The sequence below is a fragment of the Thermobia domestica genome, chromosome 18 (assembly GCF_964235325.1).
Source record: "Thermobia domestica chromosome 18, izTheDome1.hap1.1, whole genome shotgun sequence".
Lineage (NCBI taxonomy): Eukaryota > Metazoa > Arthropoda > Insecta > Zygentoma > Lepismatidae > Thermobia > Thermobia domestica.
The window spans coordinates 116788049-116804620 of NC_137471.1; the positions used below are offsets into that span (position 1 = coordinate 116788049).

A 16572-nucleotide genomic window follows, 5' to 3' on the forward strand; every position below is an offset into this window, starting at 1 on the left:
TATCTTACAGGTTGCTAAGTCATCAGTGTATACGAATGCGAGGGTAGTACGTATTTACTGTACGTTTGCGAAGATATAAAGAAACTGTAAATTTATAATTTTAAATTAATTTATACGTGTTATATTAACTTTCTTTATTAATATTGCAGGACTACCGCCGGTAGCCTCGGTTGCTCATAAAAGACGCCGCTGAAGAAAGCACAAAGAAGGAGTAATATACGACGGAAACTGAGTTAGTGATGAAATCGTGGAATTTAGAGTATATGCGAACTTTGTTTTTGCGGATAACGGTACGTCATCACACTTAATATACATATAGATAGATAGGTAGTTATGTGTTGTGCAAATTTGTGTGCACTGTTTTCCAGTTTGTGTGTAAAATTGTGGAATTTGGACGAAAAGTGTGTGTAATTTCGCTTGCCACTTCTGGCAACACTGAATGTATACGGCACAATTATAAATGTTTGTGTGGTATAAATAATATAACAATCTCAATACATGTAATTTGTTGTTGCATATCATGAATGATTTGTCAGGATCAAGAATCATGTTTCATTAGGTAATGTTTTCTTAAGACACGTCAATATTCGTGTAGGTAAAAAATAGCCAATTAGAGAGAAGGAAGTCAATGCTACTTCATACTGTACTTTATGTCAATGTACCAGACGATGCTACGCAAGTTTAGACCCACGACATTTTGCAAAATATACAGATAAATAATACTCTGCATGGAGAGCTCCTTTGTGGCTAAGCAGTCAGCGTACGCACCTTCGGCGTGGGATACCCGGTTTCGATTCCCGGCGGGAACATGTTCGGATTCCACGTTAATCAGTAGGTCCACGTCTCATATAGCCTCGCTGCTGAACAAAATTCAAAAACAATACCTCTGCATGGAATTACATCTTTATAAGGAACATTTCTGCTGGCGGTAAAACTAAATACTAAGTATTATCTGCATTTTTTGGGTTATTGATGTACAGCAGCAGTTTAAACAAGTGAGTGGATATCAAAGATGACGGGAAGGTTTTAGAACACAGGCCTACCTATATAGAATAGTAGCTAGGTTGGATCTTTTCTGTACCAAAGTTTAAAATTTAGGTCATATAGTATTGCCGAGCGAGCGTCAGAGAGTGAAGGCGGGTTAGAGCCCCGCAGGGCACGTTGTTGTCTGTCTTTATCACAGCTAAATGGGGAGGAGGACCTTTGTTCTAGAACCTTGGCAAAGGACTATATTGGATATACTGCTACTACTTTCTGCTGGCGGAATATTTTTGTAGTGTACGAAAGCTGTATTTTATGCTTACAGTTGTGGTGTTACTAGTGTGAAAGCATAGAAGTGCTATTAGAATTCATATCATTGCGAAACCGCACCTTTATATGTACTACCCTTTCTTACGCAATTAGCCACCGTCGCTGTAGCACCTACTCCCTTCGTAGGCGTCCCCTCTCGTGCCGTAAGTCCTGCTTCACTCTTCCCTGTTTTGGTTAGATAGCATTCATGCTTGTTTGTGGCAACCTAACAGGTTTATTTGTGTTTTTGTACTTTTTTTTTTAATATGTTCAGACGCTGTATTTATACGCAATTGTAAAAGGTAATACAATTTCAACAATTACTTTTGACGACCCTCCGTTAATTTCATATGTGCTAAATGAGGAAATGCCATGCCTAGTGTAAAACATGTGGAAGACAATAGGAAGGTAACTAGTTGAAGAATTATATATATTTTTTTAACAGTAACCTCGAGTGGTGTGCCTAAACTTCATCTGTACACGCCGAAATTGTACAATATAAGGAAGTTTGAGTACTATCCCATTTTATCGGACATGCTTATATTCATGAAATATGAAATTTCTTAGCAGGAAATGGCCTCTTCTTACCTTAAAAAGCGTTTTTTGAGAAAGAAGTTGTAGTAATGGGTGCAGCGGTAATTAAAAATGCAGCTTGTACTCTTATGGCACAAACACTGCAGTATATAAAACACATATTAACTTGAAAACACAAACCAATTTTTGTTGGATGGCCACTAAAAAGCACGAATGCTATTTAATCGAATCAGAGCAGGAGCGTAGCAGGGGCCCGAGTTGTTGCGATGGGGGTACGTCCGTAAAGGAGCAGTTCGAGTTAAAAACAAGTTTGGTGCAATAGAAAGAGAAACAAAAAATAAGAGACCCGTATTTTTTTATATCTTGATAGGCCGTCTCGTTCAGCTTCTACAGGCATTTGTTTTTTGATGAATCGTAAATGGTGACGTCATTGGTGGGACGCGAGAAACTCAATGTGAGTCAGCAACCACTCCCTTGTACGCAGCTGATAAACCTTTAATAGTGCATTGGATTTAATAGATTGTGTTTTGGATTTGTTAGCAGTCTTGCTCTGTGCTGATTTCTTGAGGGAAGTTTCTGTTAGTTGATTTTCCTATAGCATTAGTATAAAAAAGAGTAGAGAGAGAGAGCAGTAATTACGTTTGTTGTGCGAAACAGTGTTTCTTCCAGACATGTTTTTAGGGTGGCACTGTCTCCCGGAGCTCTGAGAGATTCCCCCGGAGGAGACCAAAATAATACGTCTATAATGTAATAAATATAATAGTACTGTGTAAAAATAATGTGTCCCCCCCCCGGAATTTTTTTTTTCCTGAAAGAAACACTAGTGTGAAGTAGAAAACACATGTTAGTACAGCGCGTGCTGTATCTGTGAAGTGAAGTAGAAATGCCTAACACCTGCTGTGTTTTCGGTTGTAATTCTTGTGCAATTAAAGCTGAGGACGTAAAGTATCTTTTCTTACGTTTCTAAGTTATGAGAAATCACCAGATCGATATAAATCATGGCCCAAGAAAATCAATGAAAAAAAAAAAGAAAAAAAAAAAAAAAGAAACCAAATAAAATCACTCGTGTTCCAAACATCTTGAAGAGCTTGTCTTCGAGAAGTCAAGTTTACTGAAAGAAAAGTTAATGCCAGTGGCGGATCTAGGCTGGAGCCGGGGGCCTAGGCCCCCCAGTTTTTGAGTGACAAAATTGATTTAAGCTATTATTTAGATATTTTTGAAAGTTTTTAGTAAACATGATATACATATCATAGTCTGGGTTCTGACTCCCCCCCCCCCCTGAGTTTTTACCGTCTAGATCCACTTCTGGCTAATGCCAGGATAATTATTTACACGCAAACTGATGAAGAATGCTGTTCCAACTATATTATTGAAAGGTTTAAAATCCGAGCCATTGAACAAGCACCGATCTATGTCCAGTTACCAACATACAAATATTGTACAAGACGCAATTGATGGTTGTAGTCAAGACGAAGCATTAGAGAGTAATAGAGACGATGTCACTCATGATTCTGAAGATATTGCTTTAGAAATAAGCTATACAATATGAATTAGGGAGTGAAATATACCGGCTTGTAGAAGGAAGCAGTGACGATGACTGTTCCTCAAGACATTGATCCATCGTTTAATTTCTCTGTATCATGTGACAATGATGATGAAACGGGTGATGAGAGTTGTTCCGTGGACAGCTTCGAGAATAAAAGAAATTTAACCGGTGAAGTGTTTTTCGTATTCTGGCAAACTTTACAGATGTTATTTCATTTTTGCCTCATATGTTACGCTCCTGTACATACCTTGAAGCACAAAATTATAAGGTCAGCGTTAAAAATTGCAACAAAACGTGAAAATGAACATACTTATGTTTGTGAATCGGAAGAATGATTAAAGAAAAAGTACTTAGGTGTTGCAGCAATCTCGTCCGCCATCTATTTACATATTAGTTTCGATTTTTTTTTTTTTTTTTTTTTTTTTTTTGAAACGCTGAACTCATGCTTTATAGGATATGTTTTATAATATAAAAACGTTTGTACAGCCCACCATCAGATATCATTTTCTATATGCAGATGATATTTGTAAGTCTTTGCAATCAGTTCTGGAAAAGGAAACCGCACTTAGAACGTGCCACCGCACCTCTCACAAACGAAATGCTTGGCACTGTGTAGTATGTAAGCCTGCTCTCGCTCTTTGCCCACCTATGACGTCATCACAAAATCTTTCTTCCTCTGTTACTTGCTAACGACTGAACGTATCGCAATCAAACAAACACCATTCCTTTTAGAATTTTCAACTCTACAAATGGAAATGAATTGTAAAAAATGCATTTCTAAGTCGAACTGCTCCTGTAAGGAGGAGTCACACGAGAGACAATGGGTATTGAAGAAACAAAGATAGTGCAATAACACTTTTTAAGGTATAAAATATATGCGTTATACCCAGGGGTTGGAAAATCTTGCTTGCAAGTACTTGCCAGCCAAAAATCTACTAGCCAGACGATTTTGCTGCCACAGTGTTTATACAAATAAACAAAAATCACTTTCGAACACGGTAATCATATCAATATAATTTTTATTTTGTTTATTAGCGTGTGTCTTACAAATAAAAAGCAAGTGTGGCCTGCTATTTATCCTTGAATTCACGTTTTCGATTGATCGAACTTTACTCGTCACTGGCGAGCAGGCGAGTGAATTTTTCAATCCCTGCTTATACCTCAATAGAGATGCAAGTCTCGAAAAAAAAACGGCTTTTTTTTTTAAAAAAAAAACTTTTTTTCTGCTTCGCTTTTTTGCTTGGAAACTTTTGGGCTCTTTTTTTTTTTTCAAAATTTTGCTTGAAATTGATAAAGTATACTTTGTTTCACTTCTGTACAGCACAAGAACTCCTTTGATTAGTGGTTGTGGTAGATAATAATATAGAGCCTCTAAAATAAACCATGAATTTCGAAAAGATTTTCGTAACGTGGGTTCCTGTCACCACGGCATGGCGCGTCCTCAGGTTGCGGATCGAGGAGAAGGACTAGATATAGAGTTAGCTACGAATATACTAAATAAGCAGTCGCGGACAGATGAGGGAGTGGTCCTCCAGCTTAGGGGTTTGGGTAAGGCTAACAACCTCATCGTGTAAAAAAAGCACTTGTTCAGAAATATTCACAAAAAACTCGGACAAGGACTGATAACTTGGCACGACCTCAGCAAAAGAAAATGGACATGAGATTTGGAACATGGAATATTAGAAGTCTTTATAGGGCGGGCGCGTTAAAATCCGTAACGAGTGAGTTAGAGAAATACAGGATGGACCTAGTAGGAGTTCAGGAAGTTAGGTGGGAAGGAAATGGATCTGTGAATTCCGGAAATCTTACGTTCTTTTACGGGGAAGGAAATAAAAATCACCAATTAGAATTAGGGTTTTTCGTTCACAAACGAATAATATCAGCAATCAAGCGCGTTGAATTTGTTATTGACAGGCTTTCTTTTATTACTCTTAAGGGTCGGTGGTGTGATGATATTGTTTTAAATGTAGATGCCCAAATTGAAGACAAGGATGACGATAGAAAAGACAGTTTTTATGAAGAAGTGGAACGGATATTTGACCAACTCCCGCAATACCATATGAAAATTTTATTAGGGGATTTCAATGCGAAGGTAGGACGAGAGGATATTTTCAAACCGATTATAGGGAACGAAAGTCTGCATAAGGAAAGTAATGACAACGGTGTTAGATTCGTGAACTTTGCAACGTCCAAAAATCTAATCGTGAAGAGTACAAAATTCCCACATCGCGACATTCATAAATACACTTGGACTTCACCAGACGGAAAAACACATAATCAAATTGATCACGTTTTAGTTGATAGAAGAACGCAATCTAGCATAATTGATGTCCGGTCGCTTAGAGGGGCTGGTTGTGACACTGATCACTACCTGGTAGCACGATAATACGAGAGAGATTATCGTTGAATAAAGGTAATATTCATTGTCCGAAAACGGAGAGATTCAATTTAAAGAAATTAGAAGAGAGCCAGGTAAGAGAGGAATACCAGATAGAAGTTTCGAATAGATTCTCCACTTCAGAAGATTCGGTGTGCACTAGTGTTGAGGATACCTGGATTGAAATTAGAGATAGCATTAAAAGTTCAGCAAAAGAAAAATTGGGACACGCGGAAATACGTAGGATCAAACATAGTTCGACCAGGAAGCAGAGACTAGCAGAGAAGAGAAAACAGGCAAAATTACACTGGCTACAAAATCCGAATGAAATAACTACACAAAATTTCGCAGATATGAGGCGTAAAACTTCCAAAACTTTTAGAACAAAGAAACGCGATTTTCTGAAAGCTAAAATTAAGGAACTTGAAGATAATAGTAAAAATAAAAACATTCGGGAAATGTATAAGGGGATCAGCGAATTTAAGAAAGGCTATCAACCTCGTGTTTATATATTAAAGAAATCTGACGGTACAGTTCTCACTGATACGGATAGAATCTCAAATAGATGGGAAGATTTCTTTCACGATTTGCTTAACATGCAACCAAAAACTAGTGTGCGTGGAGAAAAGGAGATACACACAGCAGAACTGTATATTCCAGAACCCAACCGCATAGAAGTAGAAACCGCTATAAAGAAATTAAGGAAACACAAATCTCCGGGTGTAGATGAAATTCCGGCTGAGTTAATTTTAGCTGGAGGTGAAAAATTGTGGAACAAGATACACAAACTCATTCTCCTTATCTGGAACAAGGAAGAATTGCCACATGAGTGGAAAGAATCAATCATTGTTCCAATTCACAAGAAAGGCGACAAAACTGACTGTAATGAGGCATTTCTCTTCTGTCAACATCCTATAAAATCCTTTCAAATATTCTATAAGCAATACTGACCCTATACGCAAATAAAATTATTGGAGATTATCAGTGTGGATTTAGACGAAATCGATCAACTATCGACCAAATATTTACCGTTCGCCAAATACTTGAAAAAAAGTGGGAATACAATACCCCGGCATATATTGATTTTAGAAAGGCGTACAACTCGGTTAGGAGAGACGCATTATACAACGTTCTTACAGAACTTGGAATACCGAGAAAGCTAAATAGATTAATTAAGATATGTTTAAATGAATCCGATGAGTTCAAAATCTCTTGTCGTCGCGAATTCTGTCGAGGAATTTGAAGCTTAAAATATACAAAACGATAATCATGCCTGTTGTTCTGTATGGTTTCGAAACATGGTCACTTACTCTGAGGGATGAACATAGACTGAAAATATTTGTAAACAAGATCTTGAGACGAATATCGGACCCAAGAGGAACGGGAATGGGGAATGGCGGAAACGTCATAATGAGGAACTTCATAAGTTATATGGTTAACCCAACATTGTTAGGGTCGTCAAGTCTAGGAGGCTTAGGTGGGCGGGTCATGTAGCAAGAACGGAAGAAAGTAGAAACGCTTTCAAAGTCTTGACTGGAAGACTAATCGGAAAACGACCATTAGGAAGACTAGGCGCACATGGGAGGACAATATTAAGATGGATCTCGCAGAGATTGGAATACAAAGTAGAAACTGGATGCAGTTAGCTAAGGATAGAAGTCAGTGGAGAGCTTTTGTGAACGCGGCATTGAACGTCCGGGTTCCATAGGCCGTAGAGTGAGTGAGTGAGTTAGTTTTTTTTTAAAAAAAATTCTTAACATATTTAAATTATGAATTCCAAAGGATTAGCCAATATAAATATATATATATATAATAATTTTTTAACTTCTTATACACAAAAATAGGTACTTAAAAAAAACGAGATGCAAATAACTAGCAAAATTGTTTGTAGTATTTTTACTTCAAAATATTACAGACCCTCTTTTTGAAACAAAAAATAAAATTTGAGAGAAATACATTTATATGATGATCTTAAAAGCTGCACATCAAGAGCTTGGTTTCGGGTGGTTCTGTACATTCTTGAAATTTTTAAGTATTAACTTGCGAATATTTCGTACGAATATTTCGAACAAATTTTTCATTCATTGATCACATACGTAATAATGTTACCACTATTAGGTGCTTGGAATCTGCAAAATTCTGAATTCTATTATGCACTGACTGCTTCTTAAGCTTATTCAGAATCGGGAAAGTACTAAATTATCTGTTAATGAATCATATGCGTAATAGACTGTACATCTGATCGTGCGGTTTCCTAGACTTATAACCACCATCACGGTTTACCCAGTCCTGAAGGTTTCTGAATTTTTAACGACAAGAATTCAAAATATTACGAAACTTTAAAAAAAAAAAAAAAAAAAAAAAAAAAAAAAAAAAAAAAAAAAAAAACTATGGAATACATTTAAGAAGAGTGGAAAGAATCAATCACTGTTCCAATTTTCTTAACATTTTATTAAGAAGATTGATTCCATACGCAGATGAAATTATTGGAGATTATCAGTATGGATTTAGGGATATCGATCAACTATCTACCAGATATTTACTATTCGATAAATACTCAAAAAGAAATTCTTACAGAATTCGGAATACTGAAAAAGCTAATTAGATTAATTAAAATGTGTTTAAATGAATCGCAAAGTAAAGTCGGAGCAGAAAAATTCATGTCTATGAGCTTCCACGTTGAGAATGGCCTGAAACAAGGAGATGCGTTATCGCCATTATGTTCAGCTTTGTTCCGGAGTACGCTATAAGGAAAATTGAAGATAGCAACCAGGCCCTAGAGCTGAATTGTATTCACCAGGTTACGGCGTATGCTGATGATGTAAATTTAATAGGGGATGGTAGGAGAACAATAGAAAGAAATGCAGAGGAAACTAAATACATGGAAGTTCACCGGGATCGTAATATGGCATATTATGGATGCGTTAAAATATCAAATAATACTTTCAACAAAGTGGATACTTTCAAATAACTGGGATCAATATCACCAGACCAAAATCATATCCACAAAGAAATTAAATGCCGACTGGACCAGGAAATTCGTGTTATTTTGTCGTCGCGGATTCTGTCGAGGAATTTAAAGCTTAAAATATATAAAACGATAATCATGCCTGTTGTGTTTTATGTTTGTGAAACATGGTCGCTTGAGGGAAGAACGCAGACTGAAAGTATTTGAAAATAAATTCCTGAGACGAATATTTGGACCCAAGAGGAACGGGAATAAGGGAAACTTCATAACGAAGAACTGCATAATTTATGCGGTTTACCAAACATCGTTACGGTCATCAAGTCTAGGAAGCTCAGGTGGGTAGGTTTTAACTGGAAATCTAATCGGAAAACTTCTACTAGAAAGACTTAGGCGCAGATGGGAGGACAATATTGAAGTGGATCTCGCAGAAATAGGAATACAAAGTAAAAACTGGATCCACTTGGGTAAGGATTGAAGTCGGTGGAGAGCTTTTGTGAACGCGGCATTGAACCTTCGGATTCCATAGGCAATAGAGAGAGAGAATATATTTTAGTTAGGCACAATTGCACAACAACCATGAGTGAGTGGTTAGCTTTTGCGCTTCTATCGGGAAGTCCGGGATTCAACCCCGCATTCGACCATTTTGACAAAAGTTTTTCTTAATTGTATCTGTGAATGTAGAGTTAATGCGTGTACTGTGACTTTTGACCGATTTCCTTTCTTATCGTTTTTAAATTGCTGTTATTACTAATTACCAGCAGTGACGGATTTGCGAAGGGGGTTAGAGTGGGGATGTTTTACGGGTGAAGCTTGTACCCCGAAATTACAGAATTTCTAAAACAAACGAAATATTTGCTATGCCTTTACTCATAAACTTCAAGCACTTCTCAAATAAAAATTAGGTATTTTTAGAAAATCTAAACATTAATAAGAAAATCCCCTCTTAAAATACTTTTCTAAGTCCGCCACTGATTATCAGTATAAAATGGTCTGCAAGGTTGTATCCGGAGGGTTATTGCTGAATATACAAACAAAACAAAATACTAGTTATATGCTTGCACTCATAAACTCCCAAATAAAAATTAGGAAATTTTAGAAAAAACAAACACTAAGCAGAGAAACACCTCCCAAAATACTTTTCTGAATCCGCTACTGATTATTTGTATAAAATGGTATTCAAGTTTGTATCCGGAAGATTATTGCTAAATCATTACACAGCTACAGTACAACAAGAATGTGAAAGTATGCTTTGACAGATATACGACAAACGTACGCTCTGACGGATATATTGAAAAACAAAAGTTTAACTTATGTGCTAGAAGCTAGAGTAGGCCTACTAATCTCTAGGAAATGAAACACGGATGACTAAAATGAAATGATGTAGAAAAGAAAAAAAATGTCGATAACTCAGAAGTTAAAATAAAGTTAAATATCTTCTACAGTTGCCCTCAAATACTACGTACTTTATTTTTACTATAATTCATAAAACATGTGTTCCATCCATCATGATGGTGAATTCCAGAGCGAAGTATAGCATTTAGGTCATGAAAACTTATATAACTTTAGAGTATACTATAAGAAAGCTATTTAAATAGAAAAATCATGAAAATAAAAAAAAAAAAAAAAAAAAAATCCAAAATTCTCATTTCCCCCCCAAAAAAAGTCGGCTTTATGCATCTCTATACCTTAACATAGCATACAATTCATTCTGGCTTGTTTATAAAGCACACTTTGCATTTGTTATTTGTACCTTATTATTTATGTGAGACTTTTCTTGAAATTCAAACGTTCAAGGTTTTCAGTATCCAGTAATTCAAAGTGCGGGGAACTAGTTAGACACTTTTCGCATACTTCGATTATGAGGAATCACGATTTAAACACTGGTTGGTATGTCTTCTCATATGTTTAACGGTACGTACCAGGGTTGGCTGGTTTAAACCTTGGTTTAAAGCAGCTGATTTTTCAACAAGACTAACTGGTTTAAAAAAAAAAAAATAACTTTAGATTGTGTAAACTTCATGGTAACGTTTCCAAAAACCATCTTCATTAATTTTGTCTCCTTTTCACCTTTTAATCAGTTCCCATTTTCAGTTCTCGCTCGAACCACAACCCTTCTTCCAGGTGTTCACTGACTGAGCAAAACTCATATAATAGCAGGTCACTGATTCGTAGATGGACACCACGTGTTCTCAACGTCACCTGTAGGACTCTCTGCGACTCTCTAGGCTTCAGCTCTGTATAAGACGTTGTGGGAATTGTCTGTATGAGTGATCCAGTAAAATGCAACGTCGTCGTAAGTTGATGGCATTCGAATGTGGCGTGGTGGTGGGTGCCCGAATGCATGGGACATTCGATTCCGGTGGTGGTGCAGGAATTCGGCTTCCCACGTTCAACCGTGTCGAGGGTGTACCGAAAATAAGTGAATGAAGGTGTCACAGTCCACAACAGATACCATACCAGGCGTTCAGAGGCTCTCAATAACCGAGACCGGCAACACCGGGGACGAGTAGTCAACAGAGACAGGAGAGCAACTGTGCAACAAATCACGACCCAATTCAACACTGGCCGCGCAAGAAACGTCTCCCAGTGGACAATCAGTCGGACATGAGTGTCCTCTGCTATGGGAGCCGTCGCCCTTGATGTGTGCCACTGCTAACCCAGCGCCATCAGACACTCTGGCGTGAATTTGCAACCAATCACCTCGGATGGACACGGCAACAGTGGCGTAAAGTTATATGGTCCAACGGGTTACGTTATCAACTATACCATGGCGATGGGAGACATCCTTTGTGGCGCAGACTACATGAAGTGCTGGATCCCGGATGCCAAGAAGGCGTGGTCTAGGCCGGTGGGGTATCAGCCATGGTGTAGAGTACATTTTCCTGGCATGCAATAAGCTCCATGGTGTTTCTGGAAGACACATTAGTGGTCCGCGGTATTGTCAGCTGCTCGGAGACCATCTCCACCCATTTGTAATGTTTCAACATCCTGACGACATTGCGGTCTTTTAACATTACAATGCCGGGCCAGATCCCACCAATATCGTCCGTGATTGGTTCGACGAGCATGCAGGTGAGATCCAACTACTGAACTGGCCACACAGAAGCCCTGATATGAACCCGATTGAGCACATCTGGGATGTCCTGGAACTCAGGCTCCGGGCATTGGATCCTCAACCCACGAACAGGACACAATTCGCTGCCGCTCTGCAGACTGTGTGGTGTCAACTGCCTCTGAACGTGTACCGTTGACTTGCAGACTCTGTTCCACGCCGTACACTGCGCTCGACGGGGCCTTAGTAGATATTACGTGGGTATCCCATGAGTTTTGCTTAGTCAGTGTAACCAAGTAGCGGTTCGGATGTCACTTTAAGTGAAAGTCTTCTTCTTGATAACCTCGGTATTATATAAAGATGTTAAACCTAAACATACCAAACGAAACCAAATTGTATATTTCTGCTTGCCTGAATGCCTGTTGTTTTATGAAGCAAAGTTGCTTAAATATATTGATAGATATTGACAGAATTTACTGACTTCCTACGTAGCTTTCATCATTAGTTTGGATTGGTGTTTAATTTTATTTAATGGTACCTACATACTAAATTTGTAATTTAATACCTCAGTTTTAGCGTACGTTGACCTTAAAATTTTACATGCAAAGCAATAGCGGGATTTGTTTTACACTTAAAGTAATAACAAAATTTTCTCAATGGCTAAGGCTGGAATTTCCCTATTTATATGTAATTCTATACAATGATGTCACTTGTGCGACTGTTTATCTTTTTGTCCTTCTCAAATGACTCTTGATAATTATATTAACAAGTGTGGAAAGATCAGTACAACATATTTTTATTAGCAGTCCTTCATGAGTGGGTCGGCACACATATCGCATTTGTGGCCAATCAGTCCCGGTTTCGAGTTCAAATAGAGGATAGTTTCTCTCGGATGTAAGGCGGGAAGCGGTTTGGATTCCGCTTTAAGCTTACGTGACACCTTCCAACATAACCCCGTTGTTACATACTAACATCAAGGCGGAACAAACTTATTTCTGTCCGCATGTAATATAAATACATAGAGCAAATTATTTAAACCGAAGAAAACAGGTTTAAATCAGAAAATAAATAAATAAATAAACAGGATTTTGGTTTTTTCAATAAGAACCATAATTTTTGCCCACCCTGATACTTGTGTGTCCGGAAGTGCAGACTTTGTTTTACAGAGTTCTTACCTTTTGGGAGTGGGTTTCCTTGGGTACTCTTATTTTCTCCCACGTTCTCATTCCACCAATTCAATCATCATTGACTTTCCTTAAATCATCCATCTCCGTAGCTTAAAGAGCATAATCGTTCAACGTTCAATTGAAGGATTTAATTTTATTTGTATTACATATTCTCGCGTTTTACGCATGTTACAGGTAAGGTGCCCACATATATTGCAATTTCTTGTTCATACAAGCAATGATTTTTACATATTCCGGCACGAAACTGCTGGAGTCAAGCTGAGGTGTGTAAGTAGAGAGCAGGTGTAAGCGACGGTGTGTATACGCCAAAGCGATTATTCATGCAAAAAATAGTATCAACACTATGTGGCCATTACAAGCAAGAAGTGTCTATTTCAGATCAAATTAGGACGAAGTTGGTGGACATATGTTATATCGCGAGAGTGCTTTTGTAGGTAGCAGGCGCTAAGCGAAATTTGGTGTATGGTAAAATATTCATTTATGCTAAAACTCGCTCCAGCCTGTGGTAAGTAGCCTCTAGGTGAAACTGTAGACCCATGTGAGAGTGTGTCCGATAGGGATCCAGCGCCAAGCGAATATCAGCACGCACCAAAAAACGATTAATCATGCAAAAACACGCTCCGATCTATGGTAGGTGGTCACTAGAATAATTATGCCTATTCCGCGTCAGGGCAGGGAGAAGGTAGTGGACCCGCGCAGAGATGCATTCATAAGGAACAAGCACAAAGCGACGGTGCGTATTCAAAAAAATAAATAAATAAAAAAAAATCAAGCCTTTGTCTGAGCTGATTTCCGTTACAAGGAAGGATTGTTTCTGTTCCGCGTCTGGGTCAGGGTTGGCCGAGGCTGATGGGCACGAGCATTTGAGAGTGTGCCTCACAATACTACAGTACACTTCACATTACATTTGAACTTGTCGATGTACAGTGTCGCTCAATTCTCCCAGCTCTGATTGAGATAAGAAGCAAGTCTCTATCTCTCTCTTTTTCCTACCTATCTTGTAGAAGGTGGTTTTTGTTTGAGATGTCACAAGAAAGGACAGAGCGAAAACAGCGTGTAATCTTAAAATAAGAAAAGTATTTTATGTGATTTTATAAAGAAATTCATGTAATAGTAGTTTTTTGTAAAGAAATAGATACGAGTATGTCACAAAAATGGCTTTATGACATAATTTCTCTGTACGTAAGATTTACAAGCTTAGTATGTTAGTTTTCGTGAATCAACCTCGAATCTTAAGTAAAAATTGTAAGTTTTCTTTATTTGAGCAATAGTGAGCCACTTCAGTTTCATACGGTATATCACCTCGTTATAATAAATTAGTACACTTTCTGTTAGGTTATTTGAGCTTATACCGATAATAAAATAAAGTATACAATGAAGTAGACTAGCAATTCTGCACAATGACACAGAATAGCTGTACGTATGTTTGTATTTAGAAGTCCTTACTGGTACTTGTCTGGATCTAATAGCTAATTGGATAGTTTTCTTACAGCAAAGTAACTAAGTTCGTATATCTGTTCGATGTTTTCTAGTTAGTAGACCAGTTGTTTGGTCGAGTGGTTAGCGCGCGAACTTATAGTGCATGAGACTCAGGGTTCGATTGTCGGTGGCAGAGCTGTGAAATTGAACGCATTACGGTGGTTTGGATCCCACGTTGTACAGTATATTCACGTCTTATATCTGCCATTCAAAACCAGAAGAGAATGTCTGGAGACTTGAAAGAAATTGAGTTAATAGCAGGTAAATCATAGGACTTTGGGGCATTAACTGACAAGTAAAAACATAGAACATAGAAGCTATTATCATAAATCTTACCGTATGCGTAAGTTTATGTCATTTAGTTAAATAGAAAATCGTGATTTTCTTAAGACCAGTTTTTCATCAGATACGGTCTTTTGCCTTTGAACGGCAGATATCATCGACGTTGAGAGAGTGACATTACACTTAATCCAACCAATCAACTAAATCAAACGTTTAGAGTATTTGATTTTTGCAATGTGTCCTACCCAAAGGGAGAAGTTCGTTTGTAATGTTTTGTAACAATCATACATCGGTATAGGCTTATAAAAAAATAGTAGGTTCCATGTCCAGAAAACTTTGGGAAACACTGCAGTGGAGTACATTGTGAGAAAGTTTTAATTCTAAGTGTAAAGAAATTTAGCGATGGATTTTTTTTTTTTTTTTTTTTTTAATAGTTGAAATGGAAAACTAACTATAGTCAGTAATAGTATTGAGCCAGTTTCCACCAGTTCGCTAGAACCTGTTGTTAAAATATGTCGAGTTCGCAGAACCGTTTGTTATACCCACACATAACAGTAAATTTTACCCAGTTATATCTGACAATAGTAAATATTAGTTTCTTTATACAAAGTCCGACAGCGACAGGTTAAACATACGATTTCTCAGAACAAAGTGTAAGCGTTTATTTCTTAATATCAAATGTTCAGATATCAAGAGTGAGAACTGGGATCACATGAGTGTTGTGGTGAGGTTTATTTATATTTGAAACGGGTACCTACCATTATCAATAATTGTTGATCCATTGCTGGATTAAAGTCTTTCCAATACTTTTTGACAACCATCTGTCTTGGATAATTCGTCTCCAAGATATTCGTAGTGTTACCTAATTTCGTGACGCCACCTAATAATATTAGGATGCCGTGTAGGTTGCTACTTGTCACTTGTGATATCCAGTAAAAACTTTGCTTTTGCCTATCTTGTATGGTTTGCTTCCTAAGAGAGTTATGTCTGTCCATTTATATATGTAGGGAGAGAGAGAGAGAGAGAGAGAGAGAACCAGTTGTTAAAATCTTAGAATAACACCATTGATTATAGTTGAGGTTTACTGTACGGTGATTGTAATCAATCTTTCCATTAAAACGATTCTTTTCATCTTGTGTATCTATGTATCAGTTTTTCTTGCACTGTCCACATATGATTAATGAAAACAAGAGAAAGTAACGCCCTAGCATTCAAAACATCATTCTTAATACCAACTTTAATTGTCGATGGAGCGACTATCTCAGGTATAAACCAGACAGGTGGTTTTGATTCCATTCAAAATAATTGATCCTTTCTCGTGTAAGATTCGTGCTGAAGAGAGTGACTACAATCAGTGTGTAGATGTTTGAAAACTAGTACTGATAAAAATTATTCCAATTTTAATAGAAGATTGTATGGTGGCTGCAATGCAGTACATGTTCCTTTAAAAAGGTCCATTGATAAATGAAGGCCCGATTTATGCAGGAAATATAACTAAAAAAAAGTAAGAAAAAAAAAACGTGGAAATCTTGCTCAAGGCTCTCATGCGGAGCTGGTGGAATGCAGACCGGTTTCATAATGGGAAAAGAGATAAATTACAGCAAGATGAAAGATAAAGAAAAGGCCGTCGATTTTTGAATCCTGCTCATTCTATCGTAATTACATGTAACTTAAATAAAAAATTAACTGGCCAAACAAAATACTCATTACTATTACTAAATTAGTAATAACACATTTTTATAAAACATATAATTAGTAATTATTTCTCTTCTCAAATGGATTTCCTTTCCTTCAAATATAACTTCCTTAATTAGGAGTCCTCCTGTAGCACCGGCCTTGGTAAAGACTCGGCCCAAA

The 16572-nt window shown here is 37.4% G+C and overlaps 1 long non-coding RNA gene across 6 annotated transcripts in view; it reads left to right on the plus strand.

Annotated features, from left to right (window-relative positions):
• Nucleotides 1–436: 436 nt before the first annotated feature.
• The window catches only part of LOC145675927 (uncharacterized), an 87871-nt gene continuing 71735 nt past the window's right edge, over nucleotides 437–16572 (plus strand). For 3 of the 6 annotated variants that reach the window (XR_014129241.1, XR_014129240.1, XR_014129242.1), the window contains exon 1: nucleotides 437–559. This is a non-coding gene — a long non-coding RNA (uncharacterized LOC145675927). Of the gene's footprint in view, nucleotides 560–628; nucleotides 996–16572 lie in introns of those variants that run through there. The other 3 variants (XR_014129243.1, XR_014129244.1, XR_014129245.1) reach the window with 3 other exon arrangements.